Below are 22,245 nucleotides of genomic sequence, written 5' to 3'. Positions count from 1 at the left end.
ACAAAGCAACTGTGCTGCTTGCAACTGAGTTGCTCCTGGGTTGCCTCATCTGACGACCTCCTCAACTTGCTTGCAACACAATGGGAATTTAGTTGCAACCAGCTGAAGGCTGTTCAAACTCACATTATTGATTTCATTCAATAATCAATCCCAATACAAAGAATGATGTTCATCAACACACACACACACACACACACACACACACACACACACACACACACACACACACACACACAAACATGTTCCGTTTATCAAATAAAGGTGACTTATACAGGTTTGCTATAAATCAGTTGTTATACAACATTTAGTTTGTTTTGTCCTCTCTGTCACTAGGGCTGGGCAATGATTTAAGATTATTGCTTATCATCTTTCAGCAGCATCACATCAGAATGAAATCGGAATATGGTCATGTCATGAGACACAATTTTCCTGTCTAAATGAACGACAACACAAAATGAGGTCTGAAATATTTGAGGGAGTATTATTTGGAAACTAATTTTGGTTTGACATTACACTTGTGATTAATATCAGTTGGATTCTTAAACATGTTAGTTTTGTATATGTTACAAATATTGTAATAAAGACATATATTATGAAAAATTCCCTATGATTACTGAGTTCAATTTCCCAATCGCCCAGCATTAATACAAGCTGAGTAAAATGTCAAAAGAAAGCTCACAGCTTCCCTTCAGACACACTGTCTCAGGAAGAACAGTGTCCACATAATGTTTTCAACACTTGCTGGTGGTGATGTCTAATGTGAAAATACACAGCTACAACAGAAAAACACAACACCCCTTTGGTACTCATCGTCTGCCTGTGCTTGGAAGAATTCCTCATCCTTCAAGACAAGCGTGAAATGCTTAATCGTCCATTAAAGTGGGTTTATGCCTTCACGCGGCTCTTTTTGCTGTTTCCTCCACGATACACCTGCATCGTTTTCACTTCTTTTCTTTCTTTGGGTTTGTCTCTTCTTTACTGCCTTCTCCCTCCATGACATTTCTCCTTTTCTCTACCTCAGCCTCCCTCTTTCTCTTTATCTACCCTCCCTCTCTCTCTTTCTCTTTGTGTCCTCTGTCTGTCTGCACCCTGGGAGTTGGGTGTGTGTGAGTGCGTTTTGTGAGAGTCAGTGTTGACTTTGATACTTCCTTGTGTTTGGTTTTTGGCGTTTTACACATGGTTTAATGATCTGGCTGTTTTTTTGTTTTGTTTTAATAGTAGTGATTTAACATGTGTTTGTGTTGTTTAGTGGTGGTGTGTGTCGCACCCATGGCATTCAGCATGCCAGGCCTGTCACTCTGACATGGAGTGCGGGTGGCAGCTGCCAGAAACATCAGTTTGGAGAAGGTCCTCCTGGCTGCGGGGGAGGAGGTGTGCCATGGGAATCTGTCCTTTACTTCAAGGATGATTAGGGGGTGGTTGTCTTCCTGAAAGAGGAACGCTTCATTACTCACTTGATTGATAAAGGGGCTGTTCTTAATGATGTGTTCGTACAGATATCCCCACACTGTCCACTAAAGTCACGATCTCTGGCATGCTGCCGTTAGTCTCCAAGGAGCCACTGGAGAAAGAACTGCCACGGTTCGGAAAACTGGCGAGTCTGATCCGAACTGTGGGGCTCGGCTGAGGGACAAGAAACTAAAACATGTCCAATCTTTATGGAGGCAATATTTTATGCTTCTGAAATCTCCTCCCCAGTCCCTTGAAGTGTCATTAAGAGTGAAACATGGAGAAGGACACTACATGATATATGTAAGTTCGGGAAGTATGAAGTGTTTTGAGTGTGGGGACATAGGGAACAAGCATTTCGCTCGCCCGCATAGAGAGCAGGAAGTGGAGGATGTGAAACTGCCGCAACAGGGTCAGTGATGCCAGCCAAGACAGGGTGTATATCACCAGACAACTAACACCAGATTATTCAAGAGCAACATATCCCCAATTGTCTGTGAATGTTCTCATTCATCCAGGTCATGGTTATCCAAAGGAATTGAATCAAGTGCAACTGGACTTGGTATATATACCAAGTCCGGTTGCACTTGATATCCCACTTGGTTTTACGGATCATCTTTTAGGTCTTTCACACACACACAAAAAAAATGCAAACCTTTCTGGCATTTTAATGTGAAATGATTACCAGATAGGTCTTTTTATAAAGAAAATTGAAAATTTGGGGTAATTTGGAGAGAAAGAAAAGCACAGTTTGACTCTTTAAGTCAATGGTGGGAGGTGGGAAAATCACAAATTTGGGTCTTTTGCCAACTATACACTGCACACTTGTAATCTAAGATCGGGTCCACTACACACTGGCTAGAACAGGAAATCCATAACATTCAACCCAATGTAATCACAAATAATCAACACAATGGCAAATTGTTAAAAGAAAAACAAAAAACAAAACAACAATTAAGTTCTTTTTCAAAGAGACAGTAAAGGGGGCACTCATCAAGGGACATTTCACTTCTGTTAGAGACATGGAGGCACCCACAACATTTTTCTGTACCCTTGAGAAGACTTTTTCAGTAAGGAAACACATTGTCTTCATCTGCTGGATGGAAAAGTTAGCACTGACCCCGTAGAGATGAAGAGTAGTGCCATAAACTTCTACACCTCCCTCTACAGTGTGGAGGACAGCAACCTAGCCAACAGTGAAGAACTCCTTCAGGATCTGCCCCAGCTTGAGACAGGTGAAAGCTGCCCTGGACCAGGAAATTACTTTCCAGGAGCTTGCAACCGCTGTGAGACGGCTGACTGCAGGATGAGCACCTGGCATTGATGGTCCATCTGTGGAATTTTTCAAACATTTCTGGAACTTGGTGGGTAAGGACTTGCTTGTTGAAGTGTGTCCACAACCTAGCCACTGAGGATGCACAAGCCAGTGCATTCTTAGTGCCGGTCCCAAGCCCGGATAAATGGGTCCACAGTGGGTCACTACCAGCTACCTGTCTGTTCACATGCAGTTTTAACACTGCTGCTAAAGAAAGCTACCTTAATTATGATAAAGAATTGGGTACCATTAGCCCTTATTTTCATTCATTATAAAATTATCTCAAAAGTACTTGCAAACAGACTGAAAGAGTATTTGGAGCTACTGGTTCACAAGGATGAGTCTTACTGTGTGTCCAAAAGATCCATTATGGACAATCTTTTTTTGGTTAGAGACGTTTTTGATTTGTGCAATATCCACAATGTTAATGTGGGAATTTTATCACTGGATCAAGAGAAAACTTTTGACTGGATTGATCATACTGTTTTATTTTCTACACTTAGTGCTTTTCCTTTCGGCAAGGGCTTTATGTCACTGGTAGGGTTTCTTTATCACAATGCTTCATGTTTGATTAAATTGGGTAATAGGTTAAGTAAACCAGTTCTGGTTAGGAGGGGGGATTAGGCTGGGTTGTCCTATTTCAGGGCAGCTATACTCATTATTCATTGAACCACTTCTTTGCAAAATAAGAAATCAATTAACTGGACTGACTTTACCTGGTACTACACAGAACCCACCATTTGTGGTGTCAGCCTGCGTGGATGATTTCAACATCTTCATCACAACAGAGCATGATGTAAGGGTTTTAATGGAAAGCCTGTTGCTATACAAGAGAGTCTCCTTAGCCAAAGTCAATTGGGACAAGAGTGAGGCCTTGCAGGTGGCACAATGGAGGGAGGAGGAGTCTGTAGAGCACATTTTTATTCAGTGTCATAGGCTGGTGGGTTTATTTTCATAGTAAGAGTGGTGGTTTTATGGTTTAGGGGAAATATTTAATTTTGATTTTTTTTTGGCCCCAGGTATGGGGCCAAAAGGAAGAAGGTGCTTGCCCTGCTCAATTTCTTCTTGGGAACAGCAAAGCTATCAATATGGAAAACAACAAAAAACAAGATCCAGGGACATAGGTCAGTGGATCCTCTCCATGTTATGGCAGGCCTGCTCACAGCTCATCTCAGGAGTTTTATAAACTAATGGAGGATCCAAACATTTTTATTTTTACTTGGGGGATCAGCCATGTTTTGTGTTCTATCTAGGAGGACTCCATAGATCTTGGCCAACTACCCCACTCTTCTAAGCCATCCCGGTCGCTGAGCCAGGGAGGGCTGCAGACTACCACATGCTTCCTCCATTACATGTGGAGTCACCAGCCGCTTCTTTTCACCTGACAGTGAGGAGTTTCACCAGGGAGCTGTAGTGCATGGGAGTATCACGCAAGGACACATACCCACATCCGGCTTCCCACCCGCAGACACAGTTAATTGTGTCTGTGGGGACGCCAACCAAGCCGGAGGTAACGTGGGGATTCAAACTGGCGATCCCAGTGTTGGTAGTGAACGGAATAGACCGCCACATCACACAAATGCCCCAGATCTTCACTTCTGATCATTTTCAGGTTTTCTTTTTTCCTTTTTAATTGAATCCATGTAAAAAATGTTAACACTAAAATAAATGTCACTTTAAGTTCTCTTTCTCTATTTTCTTGTAGATGTCTCTCAATATGCAACTTTTCCCTTCTTCCTTGCTCCTTGTTGTCCATTTCCATCCTTTAGCCTTTCTTATTTTCCATTTTCTTTTCACTCTTTCCATGCCTTGGTGACATAAAAACCAAAGTTTGGAGCAGCCAGCTTCCCTCACAGATTGTTGTATAAATATTTCATGGCTGTGGTGTGTCCAATGATTTATACCAAATAATTATGTGCTCTCTCTCTCACTCTCTCTCTTACTATGAGACCCAAAACTCTGAATCTATTTTTCCCTTTATGACTTGCACCATGTTCCTACTTTTTTCTTTTCTTCTCCCCAGCTTCTGCCTCTTCCTGTCTTTCTCCATCTCTTTCCCCCTCTATATCAGACATATCTCATCTCCATCGCTACTATATTGCTCTTTCCTTCTCTAGCTTTCTCTCCGTCTTTGTCTTATTCTCTTTCCGCATCTCATCTCAACTACATTTGCCTTTCTTAATCATCCATCACTCATCTAGCTCTCTCTATCTGACTCTCTCTCTCTCTCCACTGAAGAGGTGGATGAGGGAAGATGAAAGGAGTCTATCCAATGACTCTTTCATCCACTCTGCTGTTACGTTTCAAATATTAATAATCCCTTTAAATTATTCACACTTGAGGTGCAACAGCGCACTGGCGATTTAAATGAACTGTCAGATGGAGGGAGAAATATGTGTTTGTCCGTGTGTGTGTGTGTGTGCGTGTGTGTGTGTGTGTGTGTGTGTGTGTGTGTGCGCATGCGCGCGTGTGGTTGACTATGAGCTTATGCTTGCCTGCACTTCTCTTATGTCTGCTTGTGTGCATGTGCGTATGTGTCTATGTGTGTCTGTGTGCATATGTATAATTCATAGCTCATAACTCCTTAACAGAGATGAAAATTATAACAGGACAAAACTCTGTGTTATTATTAAAGTGTGTACACCTCCCAGCAGACCAAGATTATGGGAATACACTAAAAAAAAATGGGGACTGTTTAAAAAGAAATAGTCAACATGACAACACCAGAAGTTGAGTGTTGAATACGATAAATGGTTGTAGAAATCATCATAAATCTGATGCATGTACCCAAGTCTGAAAGCTGTAACCATTATTTTTATTCTTGACAGATGGATTTGTCATGAATCCTCCAATTTTGTTGGGGTGGCAAGACTCAAGTAATGTATGTTTTCACATTAAATGCCTCCCACATACATCATATATATGTGTATTATTTCTTTCTCCCATCTATCAGTCTCTCCTCTCCCTGTATTATTCTGATGTATTCCTATGTTCATAAAGCCCCATATATGACTCCCATAGCAGCCTTTAATCCTATTCAGTCCAAGATAAAGGCTGACTGTCCTTGATGTCCACAACACAATTTTTGCCTCATTCATTCTTTGATGGCTGCTTCTTACTGAAGAGGTCCTCAAAGGAAAGCCTTCCTTGCTGACAATCATGCTTCTCAATTCACCCCTGCCAGCCACTCAAGGGGGTCATGGAAGTCCTCTTTCTCCTATGATATTCAGTGCCATTCAGCTTTTTTGAGCATTTCTGAAAGGCACTCCATCATGAGAAAGCCACGTATAACTATGTTACTACTCCTATCCTTAAATCAAGAGCCAGATCAAGGAGGAGAAGCGTGACTGCACAGATTTAGAAACAGATCCATGCGGCACCTGGGCATCAGCCCTACAATTTTCCACCAGATATCTGATGATAATATGACTACTAGTAATACGATTAGTCATTATTATTATTATTACTATAGTTTCTTTTGTGTTTCCTGTTTTACATCTTGTAGAGCCGGGTCCAAACTATGGACCTGAGGGACTATAGGGCAGATGTCACTTGATTGACGGTACTTGTTGTAATATGTGGGCTGTTCCGAGTAGGGCGATCTTCTGGACTGCATGGCTGTTGATGTTGCCTGGGATACAGTTGGTGAACTTTTCCATTCCCTTCTTCAGGAGTCCTAGAGCTCCGATGACCACTGGTGTTGTTTGGGTCTTCATACCCCACATCCTGTTGATTTCAATCTCCAGGTCTTTGTACTTGGTCAGCTTCTCTGGGACTTTCACTGAGGTGGGTTTTTTTTCCGGATGGTATTGCCATATCGATGAACATGCATCTCTTTTCCTTCCTGTCCTTGATAATGATGTTGGGCTTGTTGGCTTTTATCTCTCTGTCAGTGTGGATGGGCACGTCCCAAAGGATGGTGACATAATTGTTCTCAGTGACCGTTTCTGGCTGATGTTCGTACCACTTCTCAGTCAATTATTATTATTATTATTATTATTATTACATTACATTACAGTCATTTAGCCGACGCTTTTATCCAAAGCAACTTACAATAAGTGCATTTAACGTAGGAAATCAGGAGAACAACTAGTCATCAGAGGTCATAAGTGCATCTAAACAAGCATCTAAGAGCAAAACCCGTGCTAAAGTAAAAGTGCAAGAAAGAGACTTTATTTTTTAATGAGTGAATACAATAAGTGCTAAGAACAAGTAACAGGGTAGTAGTTCTTAAAGAGGTGAGTTTTCAACCTGCGCCGAAAGATGGGCTCCGCTGTCCTGACATCAGTGGGGAGTTCATTCTACCACTGTGGGACCAAGACAGAAAAGAGCCGTGACCGGGTCGATCGGCAGCAAGGGCCTCTGAGCGACGGGGCAACCAGGCGCCCCGAGGCAGCAGAGCGAAGTGGTCAGGCGGGGGTGAAGGGCTTGACCATGGCCTGGAGATAGGAAGGCGCTGTTCCTTTTACTGCCCTGTAGGCTAGCACCAGAGTCTTAAACTGGATGTGAGCAGCTACTGGGAGCCAGCGTAGGGACATGAGAGGTGGAGTTGTGTGGGAGAACTTAGGGCGGTTGAACACCAGATGAGCTGCAGCTTTCTGAACAAGCTCCAGAGGTCTGATGGCCGATGCCAGGGCGCCAGCAAGGAGGAAGTTGCCGTAGTCCAGCCGGGAGACGACCAGAGCCTGGATGAGCACCTGTGCCATCTCGTCATTGAGGAATGGGCGAATCCTCCTGATGTTATGGAGGAGAAATCTGCAGGAGCGAGCAACCGATGCAACGTTTTCAGCAAACAACAGTTGGTCGTCCAGGATCACACCCAGATTCCTCACAGTCCGATTTGGTGTCACCACGGTGTTGTCAATGGTGATGGCCAGGTCTCGGTCTGGGCAACCTTTCCCTGGGAGGAACATCAGCTCTGTCTTGTCCAGATTGAGCTTCAGGTGGTGTGTCGCCATCCACTCTGAGATGTCAGTCAAGCACGCAGCAATGCGTGTCTCTACTTGTGTATCAGAGGGCGGAAAGGGCAAGATCAGCTGGGTGTCATCGGCATAACAATGGTAAGAGAAGTCATGCAAGCGAATAACGGAACCCAGGGATGTTGTGTACAGGGAGAAAAGGAGAGGACCCAGAACTGAACCCTGTGGAACGCCTTATTATTATTATTATTACTACTACTACTACTATTATAATGTTTGTACCACTTCTCAGTCATCTTGATCTTGTAATTACTATCATTATTATATTATTTCAGTCGGGATGGACATGTCGATGAGTAGGCAGCTTTTTTCTTTTTTGTTCTTGTTGACGATGTCTGGTCTGTTGGCCTTTATCTCACGATCTGTCTGTATTGGCATGTCCCATAAGATTGTGATGTCGTCGTTTTCTGTTACTGTTTGGGGCTTGTGCTCGTACCATTTTTCTTTTGTGTTGATGTTGAATTCTTTGCAGATGTTCCAGTGCAGGTATGTGGCAGCTTTGTTGTGTCTTTGTATTATTATTATTATTATTATTAATAATAATATCCATCCATTATCCAAGCTGCTTATCCCAACCAGGGTCGCGGGATGCTGGAGCCTATCCCAGCAGTCAGGCCGGGAGACACCCTGGACAGGCCGCCAGTCCATCACAGGGCCCGGGCCCGCCCCCGCCCCACACACACACACACCCACACACAAAGACATATCTAGGGACAATTTAGTATGGCCGATTCACCTGACCTACATGTCTTTGGACTGTGGGAGGAAACTGGAACACCCGGAGGAAACCCACACAGACACAGGGAGAACCTGCAAACTCCACACAGAGGACGACCCGGGACGACCCCCAAGGTTGGACTACCCTGGGGCTCGAACCCAGAACCTTCTTGCTGTGAGGCAACCGCGCTAACCACTGTGCCACCATGCCACATAAGTTTATAATAATAATAATAATAATATAAAAGGCAGAACTAACATTTCAGGTAAAACATAATTTTGAACACTCAGCAGAAAATTACTGTAACAAGAGGTGTAACAAATGATTGTACCCTAACGTAATATGCCATAGAAAAAAAAACACTTTTGGAGAAAAAAAAAAGTGTGTATTCCACCTTAAATAACCATGATCTCTCTCTCTTTCAGCTCCAGTGAAAGGTAGGTGTCGTGATAAAAAAAAAAGTCTTTTGTCCCAGTGGCCTTTTTAGCAGTATGACAGATGAGGGAAAGCATTTGAATAAAGAGTCTCCGTCACACGTCTCTCCTCTATAGAAAAATGTATTTGAATGAGTCTTGAGAGGGACTTTAAACAGAGCGTGAAGTACCCAGAAGAATCAGTACAGACAGATTTGGTTATGTTATGTTTAAGAAACACAGCCTAAAATATACAGGCATTCCAGCACCATATCCCCTAACTCTGGTTTACTGGTTTCATAGACAAGAAATGAAGACAATTCGTATTTAGACCATACATGCAGGATGCACACACAAAGACGCGTGACAAAATTATTTCGAAGCTTACAATTCAATTGTGCACATCACAGTGACAGTGATAGATGATGATTAACATTACATTAGTTTACATTACATAGATTATGTTACACACATTAGTTTAAGCTGCTCTTGTGTTATGCCAGGCAAAACTGTGTCTATTCTATGTTTTTCTGTCAAACACTGTAAATGTGATGAGTTGTTGCCTCAAGTGAAGGAGTTCAAGTATCTCGGGGTCTTGATCACAAGTGAGGGTAGGATGGAGTTGGAGACTGACATTGTACCGTTGTACCGGTGAAGAGGGAGCCGAGCCGGAAGGCAAAGCTCTCAATTTACCAGTCAATCTTTGTTCCAACCCTCACCTATGGTCATGAGCTTTGGGTAGTGACCGAAAGGGTGAGATTGCGGATACAAGCGTCTGAAATGAGTTTCCTCCATAGGGTTTCTGGGCTCAGCCTTAGAGATAGGGTGAGGAGCTCGGCCATCCGGAGGGAACTCAGAGTAGAGCTGCTGCTCCTTTGCATCGAAAGGAGCCAGTTGAGGTGGTTCGGGCATCTGATTAGGATGCCTGCTGGGCGCCTTCCTTTGGAGGTTTACCAGGTACGGTCAACTGGGAGGAGACCCTGGGGTAGGCACAGAACTCGCTGGAGGGAAACATGTCCAGTCTGGCTTTGGAACGTCTTTGGATCCCCCAGGAGGAGCTGGAGGGCTTTACTGGGGAGAGGGATGTCTGGACTGCCCTACTTAGCTTGCTGCCACTGCGACCATACCCCAGAGAATAAGCTGAAGATGAATGAATGAATGAAGGAACATTCTAAATGTGCGTTTATAAAGTGTTATATCGATAAAGGTTAGATGAAGTGGAGAGAGTGTATGAGAGAGAACGTGTGTGATTTTGTGTGATTGACTGGCAGCCTCTCCTGGGTGTTTCCTTTCTGTAATCCCCAATGCATGCTGGGATTGCCTCAAACCCCTGATAATGATGACTTGTATTTAGCGGAGTACAGTGAGCATCAATTAACTTTACATTAGTGTGATGGAGTGGTGACCCTACACCAGCCAAAATCCGATTTAGACTGAACTGCTCTTAAATCTAATCTGGAACAGAAATTAGATTTAATTTTTCCACTATAATGCTTCTGAGCACATCTCGTTGCTGTACAGTAATGTTTACTATGGTTTTAAACATCAAATACGAAATTCATGTGTCAAAAAAACCCACAAAATCATTCTCCCGGTAATGAATGATCATGCAGTTCTAATTTGTACACTTTACTGAAGGATTAGCATTTGACGTTTAAACAGTCTCTGTTTAACACATACACACAAAATAATACACCCACCCACCCACACACACACACACACTAAATATCAACACAACCACTTATGAAAAAGAAATTACCGCAAGGAGGGATATGTTTTTAGTAGTTTCTTGGAAATGGATAAACACTGAAGGTAATTTCCCACCAAAACCGTTTTCCAACAGACTGAGTGAAAATAAAGAATCGGAGATAAAGAGAAAGATAAAGGAAGAGAAAGAGAAAAAATTTAGGAGACAGATGAAATGACAGAGAAGACCGAGAGAGAGAGAGCGAGACAAAGAGAGAGAGAGAGAGACAGACAGAGACAGACAGACAGAGAGAGACAGAGACAGAGAGACTGAGACAGAGCGAGAGAGACAGAGAGACTGACAGACAGAGAGACAGAGACAGAGAGAGAGAGAGAAAGAGAGAGAGAGAGACAGAGAGAGAGACGGGGGGGGGGGGGCATAATCCAAGAGGTAATTTCAAGAGAATGGAGACCAGAAAGAGAGAGAGAGAGAGACAGAGACAGAGACAGAGAGAGAGAGAGAGAGAGAGAGAGAGAGAGAGAGAGAGAGAGAGAGAGAGAGAGAGAGAGAGAGAGACAGAGAGAGAGAGAGAGAGAGAGACAGAGAGAGACAGAGAGAGAGACGGGGGGGCATAATCCAAGAGGTAATTTCAAGAGAATGGAGACCAGAAAGAGAGAGACAGAGACAGAGAGACAGAGACAGAGAAGGAGAGAGAGAGAGACAGAGAGAGAAACACAGGCAGACTAACAAACACTCGGGAGTGAACAAATAGAGGAAAAGAAGAGGAAAGATAGTAAAGGAAGAGAGATTGCCATCAGTCACAACTCGTGTTTTACACAACGTCTGACTAAAAAACACAATTTAAAACACTCTAACCTTTTTTTGTAAAGGTTAATCAATGTTATTATAATCAAAATGCACTAGTCAATAAGGAATAACATGGAACCAATCAGTTGAACTTTAAGTCAAATGTTTGGCATTAAAGGGAAATTAAAGCTGCTATGTCGAAGAAAGTTGAATCAGTTCATCTGGATACAATGTTTATTGAGAGAGAAACGTTTCATCACTCATCTAAGTGACATCTTCAGTCTCAGCTGACTGCAGGTACCCCCACCCTTATAAACAATACAGTCGCATAACAGCCGAAACCAACGGTTGATTTCATATGCAAACTGCCGTGACCTTTAACTAGATTTACCATGGCCATGTGTACTATTCGCAAAGGATTTGGGAATAGTTGCAATCACAAAATTATAGATGGCAACATGTGTACTCTTAGCCCCCCCCCCTTTCAAGGATGAGGATGTGCACATCCTTGATAGGGAGGAACACCGGTTTGAATGAGGAGTCAAAGAGGCCACGTCAGGCCAAATTGTGTCTGGGCTGCCAAAATGTGCCCTGGTGATGTCATCCAGCTAATCGTCATCATCGTTCAACTAATGGGTTCCTGTTTTTAACCTTCTCGGTTAATGAAAAGTCGGGTTGTTTAAAATAACATTTTGTGACCCTTTTTTGGGGGGTTGCTAGCTACCTAGCTAATTTGTCATTGATGTTTAAAAACATATAATAGCAAATACTGGACATTTAACCCAGCCACTGAGGATGCACAAGCCAGTGCATTCTTTGTGCCAGTCCCAAGATCGGACAAATGGGGAAGGTTGCGTCAGGAAGGGCATCTGGTGTAAAATCTTTGCCAAATCAAATATGCGGATCATAAATAAGATTTCCATATCGGGTCGGTCGAGGCCCGGGTTACCAACGACCGCCACCAGTACTGTTAACCAGCAGGGTGCCGGTGGAAACTATGCTACTGTTAGGCGAAGGAAAAGGAGAGGGGGAAGGCATGTCCAGAGGCAGCTAGAGAGGAGGAAGGGTAGGCGTGTGGAGGTGAGAGTCGGAACTTTGAATGTTGGCACTATGACTGGTAAAGGGAGAGAGCTGGCTGACATGATGGAAAGAAGAAAGGTAGGCATACTGTGTGTACAAGAGACCAGGTGGAAGGGGAGTAAAGCCAGGAGTATCGGAGGTGGGTTCAAACTCTTCTACCATGGTGTGAATGGGAGGAGAAATGGGGTAGGGGTAATTCTGAAGGAAGAGTATGTCAAGTGCATGCTGGAGGTGAAGAGAGTGTCAGACAGAGTGATGAGTATGAAGCTGGAAATTGAAGGTGTATTGCTGAATGTTATCAGTGCATATGCTCCGCAAGTTGGGTGTGAGATGGACGAAAAAGAAGAATTCTGGAGTGAGTTGGACGACGTGGTGGAGAGGGTACCCATGGAGGAGAGAGTGGTGATTGGAGCAGACTTCAATGGACATGTTGGTGAAGGGAACAGAGGTGATGAGGAGGTGATGGGAAGATATGGAGAGAAATGTGGAAGGACAGATGGTGGTCGATTTTGCAAAAAGGATGGAAATGGCTGTGGTGAATACATATTTCAAGAAGAGGGAGGAACACAGGGTGATGTACAAGAGTGGAGGAAAGTGCACACAGGTGGACTATATCTTATGTACGTAGAAGGTGCAATCTAAAAGGGATTGGAGACTGCAAGGTGGTGACAGGGGAGAACGTAGCTAGGCAGCATCGGATGGTGGTCTGTAGGATGACTTTGGAGACCAAGAAGAGGAAGCGAGAGAAGACACACCTGAAGATCAAATGGTGGAAGTTGAAAAAGGAAGACTGTTGTGTGGAGTTCAGGCAGGAGTTAAGACAGGCACTGGGTGGTAGTGAAGAGTTGCCAGATGGCTGGGCAACCACTGCAGAAATAGTGAGGGAGACAGTTAGGAAGGTACTTGGTGTGTCATCAGGACAGAGGAAAGGAGACAAGGAGACTTGGTGGTGGAATGAGCAAGTACAGCAGAGTATACAGAGGAAAAGGTTGGCAAAGAAAAAGTGGGATAGTCAGAGAGATGAAGAAAGTAGACAGGAGTACAAGGAGACACAGCGTAAAGCAAAGAGAGAGGTGGCAAAGGCATATGGTGAGTTGTGTGACAGGTTAGACACTAAGGAAGGAGAAAAGGACTTGTACCGATTGGCTAGACAGAGGGGCCAAGCTGCAAAGGATGTGCAGCAAGTTAGGGCGATCAAAGATAGAGATGGAAATGTGCTGACAAGCGAGGAGAGTGTGCTGAGAAGGTGGAAGGAGTACTTTGAGGGGCTGATGAATGAAGAAAATGAGAGAGAGAGAAGGTTAGATGATGTAGGGATAGGGAATCAGGAAGTTCAGTGGATTAACAAGGAGGAAGTGAGGGCATTTATGAAGAGGATGAAGAGTGGAAAGGCAGTTGGTCCTGATGACATACCTGTGGAGGCATGGAGATGTTTAGGAGAGATGGCAGTGGGGTTTTAACTAGATTGTTTAACACAATCTTGGAAAGTGAAAGGATGCCTGAGGAGTGCAGAAGAAGCATACTGGTACCGATTTCAAGAACAAGGGCGATGTGCAGAACTGTAACAACTACAGAGGTATAGAGTTGATCAGCCACAGCATGAGGATTTGGGAAAGAGTAATAGAAGTTAGGTTAAGAGGAGAGGTGATGATCAGTGAGCAGCAGTATGGTTTTATGTCACGAAAGAGCACCACATATGCGATGTTTGCTTTGAGAATGTTGATTGAGAAGTATAGAGAAGGCCAGAAAGAGTTGCATTGTGTCTTTGTAGATTTAGAGAAAGCATATGACAGGGTGCCGAGAAAGGAGGTGTGGTATTGTATGAGGAAGTCAGGAGTTGCAGAGAAGTATGTAGGAGTGGTGCAGGATATGTATGAGAGAAGTGTGACAATGGTGAGGTGTGTGGTTGGAATGATAGATGGGTTCAAGGTGGAGGTGGGATTACATCAAGGATCGGTTCTGAGCCCTTTCTTGTTTGCAATGGTGATGGACAGGTTGACGGACAAGATCAGGCAGGAGTCTCCATGGACGATGATGTTCGCGGATGACATTGTGATCTGTAGCAAGAGTAGGGTGCAGGTTGAGGAGAGCCTGGAGAGGTGGAGGTATGCACTGGAGAGAAGAGGAATGAAAGTCAGTAGGAGCAAGACGGAATACCTATGCGTGAATGAGAGAGAGGACAGTGGGATGGTCAGGATGCAAGGAGTGGAGGTGACAAAGGCATTTGAGTTTAAATACTTGGTGTCAACTGTCCAAAGTAACGGGGAGTGCAGTAGAGAGGTGAAGAAGAGAGTGCAGGCAGGGTGGAGTCGGTGGAGAAGAGTGTCAGGAGTGATTTGTGACAGAAGGGTACCAGCAAGAGCTAAAGGGAAGGTTTACAAGATGGTTGTGAGACCAGCTATGTTATATGGTTTGGAGACAGTGGCACTGATGAAAAGACAGGAGGCGGAGCTGGAGGTGGCAGAGTTGAAGATGCTAAGATTTTCACTGGGAGTAACGAAGAAGGACAGGATTAGGAACGATTATGTTAGAGGGACCGCTCAGGTTGGACGGTTTGGAGACAAAGCAAGAGAGGCAAGATTGAGATGGCTTGGACATGTGTGGAGGAGAGATGCTGGTTATATTGGGAGAGGATGCTGAACATGGAGCTGCCAGGGAAGAGGAGAAGAGGAAGGCCAAAGAGGAGGTTTATGGATGTGGTGAGGGAGGACATGCAGGTGGCTGGTGTGACAGAGGAAGATGCAGAAGACAGGAAGAAATGGAAACGGATGATCCGCTGTGGCAACCCCTAACGGGAGCAGCCGAAAGTAGTAGTAGTAGCAAATACTGGACATTTCATTTTAATGGAAAATAGATTGATAGAATATTTTTATTATCTCGTCCATGCTACATAACGTTAGCTAGCTAGTTTGCTAGCTAGCTAACAAGGTGATCAACCAGTAGATGAACTTTCGCCTAAAAGTATACTTTTTTTGTGCTTTTCGAAAAACATATCCTAATATAACAATTGCATGTCGAATATAAAAGGTGACCCTGCGTATGTATTGTACGACGTAGAGAAAAATAGTACACTAATAAATCTGCTTTTGCCGGCCATATTATGACTCTGAACTACAGCGAGAGAGGACTGTCAGGAATGCGAGCTGTCACAATTGCATTGTGATGACGTTACCCGGACACATTTTGGCAGCCTGGACACAATTTGGCCTGACAACCGTCTATGTGAAGGGAGAATGACCATCCCTTAACCAGGGGGGGGGGGGGGCGCTAAGAATACATCTGTTCCCATCTTAGGAGTTTAAAATGGAATGAACTGATCAAAACAATTCCTGTTTGGCATCAAAAGGTTGTAAATTTTATTGATAGAAAAAGAAAAATTAAGTATGAAAAAACAATTGTGACATATTGTAAGGTGAAAAAGCACCCTTTCTGAATGGAGGAGAAAATACTAAATCTTGCAGATTTAGTTGATGTCAAAACATGTCACGATATGCATCTTCACTATATGCATGAGATTGTTAAGCTGAACATCTAAAGATACTGCTGTCTGTGTTTAATAGCTCTTCAGATAGATAAATAGACAGACAGAAAGACAGACTGTATCTGGAAATTTTCCATTACCTGACACTTTCTATTTCCACCAGCATCAGCAGAACACACACACACACACACACACACACACACACACACACACACACACACACACACACACACACACACACACACACACAACACCTCCATCCTTGCCCAGCTTTACATACATCCACACAAATCTTGCAGCATAGGAATGAGCTATAGTGAGCAATAGTGGCTCTCATCAAACTGTAAATAATGAACGACTTTCCTTTAAATTTGGGGTGCTGAGCATCACGTGGTTTGCTGACATCTCTTTTTATTAAGAGGCTTTTTCATCCCAGCTGCCGAGCAACCCACCTCGCTCAAAGCTTTGTCCAAAGCCTTACTGCGGTGGCTTGCGATTGCTGACTCTCCACAAAGATATCATGCATTATAATCCAGCAGAAAACCTCTGATCTCACTTAGATGTTGAAGCTGGCACTTTGCGCTCAGGGACGCTGTGGCAGGAAACACAGCTCTTTAATGGAGACCTGTCTGTGGCAGGTATTTAACCTGTGAGCTCTTGGTTACAGAACAGCACAACTAACCCCCCCCCCCACCATCCTCACATCTTCTCTTCCACTCTTCCCTTATATTATAGAGTCTCTCTCAGAAAACCTTTCTAACCTCTTTTTTCTCCCTCAGCCTTTATAATTCTGCCTTCGTGCTTCTCCATCCATGGAGGGTTTGCTGAGCAGAAATGATCACTGCTGCCCAAGTTTAAACTTTAATGATCGAACATTAGGTTATTGCAGAGACAGATGCCGCTTCCAGACATGCCACAAGAGAGCGAATTGGCTTCAACATAGTGCTATATACACAATTCTAACTAGTCATATTTTTGTGCGACCTTTTCGTTTTTGTTTTTTTGAGGCGCAACATTTCTGCATCTTTTCCTAATCAGTTCTATATGAAAATGCTCATCTCTGCCAGTCCTATTTTAATAAGGATAACGCAGATGATTAGCTGTTATTTTGTGGACTCTGGCATATACTAGGTTTAGGAATGAAAACAGTCCCCTAGCTTGGTTGCACGGTTTTATGCCTAAACCTAGTATGCCTTCCTGCCTTTCCTTTAACGGTTCCATTCTTCAGACTTGGCTTGGGCCATGCACACGCAGCAACCGGCAGTGAGAGTTTGGCGTACTTGTGTTGGTGTTTTATTGGTGTTTTAAACTTGTCTTAAATGTTTTTACATGTCCTTTCCTTTAAATCAGTCATTTGAATGTCATTATGATTGAGTGCTTATAGTGCCGCTAATCTACAATGGATCTTCGTCATCCTGTCGCCAGGCCAGACAGCGTCCCAGGCCAGATGATCAGAGCGTGCTTGGCACAGCTGGTTGGTGTGCACATAGACATATTTAACGTCTCCATGTGTGTGGTTCCCTACTGCTGCAAGTTGTCCACTATTGGTCCGGTACCAAAACCCCCCCCCAAAAAAAAAACGGTAACATGATTAAATGACTGATGGCCTGTTGCCCTCACTCTCAAAGTGATAAAATGCTTTGAGACGCATGTTAAGAACCTAATCTGTAGCCTGTTACCGCCCACCCTGGACCCTCTCCAATTTGCTTATAAACAAAACCGAGCCACAGATGATGCCATAGCCACAACACTCCACACTGCCCTCACACATCTGGAGAGGAACTCTTATGTGAGGATGCTGTTTGTGGACTATATTCCAGCATTTAATACCAGAGTCCCCTTCAGACTCAACACCAAGCTAAGGGACCTAGGACCCAACCCCAGTCGTTATAGCTGTATGCTGGACTTCCTGTCAGGTCGACATCAGGTTGTGAGGATGGGCTCCAACACTTCTGCCTCTCTGACCCTCAACATAGGAGCCCCCAGGGCTGTGTCCTCAGCCCCTTCCTCTACTCCCTGTAAAACCACACCTGCATGGCCACACACAGCTCCAATTTGGTAGTCAAGTTTGCCGACGGCACGACAGTAATAGGCCTGATTGCTGATGACAACGAGATGGCCTAAAGGAGAGAAATACACACCTTGACACAGTGGTGTCAGGAGAACAACCTCACTCTCAATGTCGGTAAGACCAAGGAGCTGATCATGGATTACAGGAGGAAAGGAGAGAAGCTGGACCTCATCACTGTCAGCGAGTCTGCTGTAGAGAGTCAGTAGCTTCAAGCTCCTCGATGTTCACATTATCAAGGACATCACCTGGGGTGAGCACTCTAGCCATGTGGTGAACAAGGCAAAGCAATGCCTCTTTCACCTCAGGTGACTGAAAAGTTTGGCATGATCCTAAGATCCTGCAGGCCTTCTACAGAGGCACAACCAAGAGCATCCTGACTGGATGCATCACCACCTGGTATGGGAATTCCACTGCCCTCAACTGAAAGGCACTGCAGAGGGTCATGTGGACAGGCCAGAGCATCCGTGTATGTGAGCTTCTCTCAATCCAGGATATTTACAACGGACAGGGTGTCAGTAGCGCTCGCAGGATTATCAAAGAACCCAGCCACCTCAACCACAGACTGTTTCAGCTGCTGCCATCTGGCAAGTGGTATTGCAGCCTCAAGGCCTGAACCAGTAGGCTCCAGGATAGCTTCTTCCACCAGGCAACAAGGCTTATGAACAATAAACACAAATGGCCTGTAACCTACCGGTCTATATCACACACACTCACGCACGCACACACACACACACACACACACACACACACACACACACACACACACACACACACACACACACACACACACACACACACACACACACACACACACACACACACACACACACACACACACACACACACACACACACACACACACGTAGCTGGGCATACGTAAACACACACAAACATGCAAACAACTACATTCACATGCAAATTTATTAAGCCAGGGCCTACACACACAGCACCTTACATACACTGCACACTATTTATGTAATTATTGTATTGCATTTTTTAGTACTATTTTTTTCTGCTTTTTTATTTTATTGCTTTTGTTGCTTCAATGTCGAGCAGTTGAAACACAATAATTTTAGTCTTATTCTTGTATGTTGGGATATAACAATAAAGGATTGTGAAGCTTGAATCTCAGGATCTTCACGCTTGCTTGCCTGCCTTGCCTGCTCGCTTTCGGAGCCCCAGGCTCATCATCATCCAGCTGTGCTTCTACCCTCATCCGCCAGTCCAGCTCAGCCAGGCTCTGCCATCCACCATCACCTCTCCGCCTACTGCCTTGCCTGCCATCCTCGTGCCCCTTAATCCCTCAAAGAAAACACCTTTTTCACATTTACCAGATTTCCCTGTCTGTGTCTGCACTTGGGTTCACAAGTTGTGCCATAATGTGTCTTATATTCTTGCTGATGGGCTAATTTTTTTTAAATCTGTTTATTGGGTTTTCCAAATTTTTTTTAAACATAACACAAACAAACAATCAAGCATATGCATTCCCTCCCTCCCGCCCTTCTATACCCAGAGCAGAGATAAACAGGAAGAAAAAAAATAAAATTGTAGTACAGGTGAAAATCATATCAAGGACAGACCTAGCATTATGTGTAGATGATGCCTAGCATCATGTGTAAACTCCCAAGTCATGCCATTACAGTAACAATAGGGTTCCTGTAGTATATGCATTGACCCCTAAAAAAAACAAAAAAAACAACTGTATGTGCATGAGTGTGTGTATGTATGCAGAACATTCTATCTAATCTTCTGTGGCTTTAGCTATCCCCATCCTATGGAGCAACTGCTAAGGTTTTCATAGTCCAGAAAAGGTGACCATGTTTTTTTCAAAGTTTCTCAATGAACCTTTCAGGGAAAATCTAATCTTTTCTAACTTGATGTAGTATACCATATCTTTGATCCATCTACTGTGGGTAGGTGGCAATACATGTTTCCATTTAAGAAGTATAAGATGTCTAGCTAAGAGAGGTGAAAGACATAATTCTATTAAGATACAGGGGAGTGTTAGTCCTGGGGGGAATGCCAAACATGGCCGTAAGAGGATCAGGTGGAACGTCCTCACCAGATTATATCTCCAAAGGATTTAAAAATGTCTGTCCAGAATTCAGATAAGCGAGGGCAGGTCCAAAACATTTGAAGCCGGTCTGCAGGTGATTGTCCACAATGGTTACGCATCACTTATACCAGGAAATAGCCTTGCTAGTTTAGCATTAGTAAAATGAATGCGATGTAAGATCTTACATTGTGTAAAACTATGTCTAACACATATTGAGGCGGCGTGAATGAGCCCCAACACAATGTCTCACATCCCATCCGTCAGCTCCACACCCTAATCCTGCTCCCAAGCAACTTTAAGATGGTTAAGAGTCTCGGACTTAATTAAATCTATTTCAGTATATATAATTGAAATTGGGCTCTTGTGGTGACCCACATCTATATAACTAGAGACATTCACCTAAGAGGACAGTGTACCTTTAAGGGAAGAGGCGAGGGGTCAGATAATGAACTTCCGCTTCCGGTACACGGTTCAGTGTCGTTGTCGAACGTATGACATGCAAAGTTGGAGCTAGTAAACTACCTCGACTACGTCTACTCTCACGTCTCCTGTCTCGTTGTTTTCTAACTCCACATTGGTGACCCCGACGTGATCGAACTACTAATACGAGTATGTCTGACAACGACGACGCCGGTGCTAACAACATGGCTATTGCTAACGCTAGCATTTACACCGCCACTGTGAAGCTACCCGACTTTTGGCAGCATAATCCACGGCCGTGGTTTCGACATGTGGAAGCCCAGTTCCAGCTGAGAGGGATAACGCAGGATGCAACGCAGTACTTCCACGTAGTGGCGGCGTTAGACGCATCGACAACGGCGCGAGCAATGACACTGTTGGAAGCTCCGCCAGCTGCTGGCAAGTACGATGCTATAAAGACATTCCTCCTGAAACTATTTGAACTGTCGGAGCTGGAGAAGGCAGACCGTTTACTGTCCCCGAATGGCCTCGGCGACGGCAGACCGTCTGAGTTAATGGAAAAAATGCTGTCTGTGCTGGGATCGGCTGATCCGGCCTTTCTTTTCACACACATTTTTCTGAGGCAGCTCCCCGCACCTGTACGCACAGCACTGGCCAGTTCTCCTCTCGCCGCCTCCAAGGACTACCGTTCTCTGGCTGCTGAAGCAGACAGGGTTTTCCTGGCCAACCGGCAACAGTTTGTGCATGCCCTGCTACCCCACCAGACCGCCCCACCACCACCTGTGTACGACTATATGGACACCGCGGCTGCGGTGACAGCCCGCCGCCAACCTGACGACGGGCTCTGTTATTACCATGCCAGGTTTGGGGCAAAAGCAAAACGGTGTCGCAAACCCTGCAGTTACAGGGTTCAGGGAAACGCCAAGGCCGGCGCTCGTTAACGGCTATGGGCGCCGGCCGTGACTGCAAGCTGTTGTTCATCAGAGACTCCTTGTCGGGCCGGCGGCTGCTGGTTGACTCTGGCGCTCAACGCAGCATATAGTCCATGGGCCAGAGCCCAAAATTTCCTATTTCGGTACACTCAAGGTGGCAAAACTTACTTATAATTTTTGAAAGGATCCATGTCTGTAGATGATATTTTGGTATGATAACCATTCCTGAGTGGCAGCTGTATCACAGTTATCAGCTCATGAAGTTAACCACCCGCTAAACTAAATTGCATTTTAGACGCTGGTGCATATCCTGGTTTAGCCTCATGGTCAGGACATTTTTCAATGTTCTATAATATTGTCTTTGGTATCATTTTAAAGGGGACCTTCTTAGCTTTCATTCAAGCCCTGTTGTGGATATTTCTCACAAATATAGAGGTCACTTGAGCTCTTCAACCCGTCAATAACACACATCTTTCTGCAATGTTCGCCTAAACTATATACTTTCTTTTAGCCCTGTGGCATCTAGGAATATCAGGGACACAAAACACAAAAACTGGAATACTCACAGGACTGTAAAGATTCAGGAAATGTATAATATACCCATACTATTTCATTGTGTGAGGTGATTGTGAACCTTAAATTAGAAGGGCATTATTACTAAGAAACTAACTAGACCAAAGCCAGTTAGTCCATGGGTCAGACCAGATATCGATATCACCCAAGGTGACACAACTTCACTGGTGCCATTTTATTTGGTATACTAACAGAAGTAAAATAATACATGATTTCCAAATGAGCAGCTATTTCATTTTTATTTCAGGAAACCTGTTTCTGTGC

General features: G+C 44.2%; 1 protein-coding gene across 1 annotated transcript in view; it reads right to left on the bottom strand.

Annotated features, from left to right (window-relative positions):
* Nucleotides 1-22,245, bottom strand: part of oprl1 (opiate receptor-like 1) — a 145,910-nt gene that overhangs the window by 42,632 nt on the left and 81,033 nt on the right.

This window comes from Lampris incognitus, chromosome 2 (genome assembly GCF_029633865.1).
Source record: "Lampris incognitus isolate fLamInc1 chromosome 2, fLamInc1.hap2, whole genome shotgun sequence".
Classification (NCBI taxonomy): domain Eukaryota; kingdom Metazoa; phylum Chordata; class Actinopteri; order Lampriformes; family Lampridae; genus Lampris; species Lampris incognitus.
Note: the sequence above shows the minus strand (reverse complement) of the source record. Positions and strands in the feature narration are given on the sequence as shown.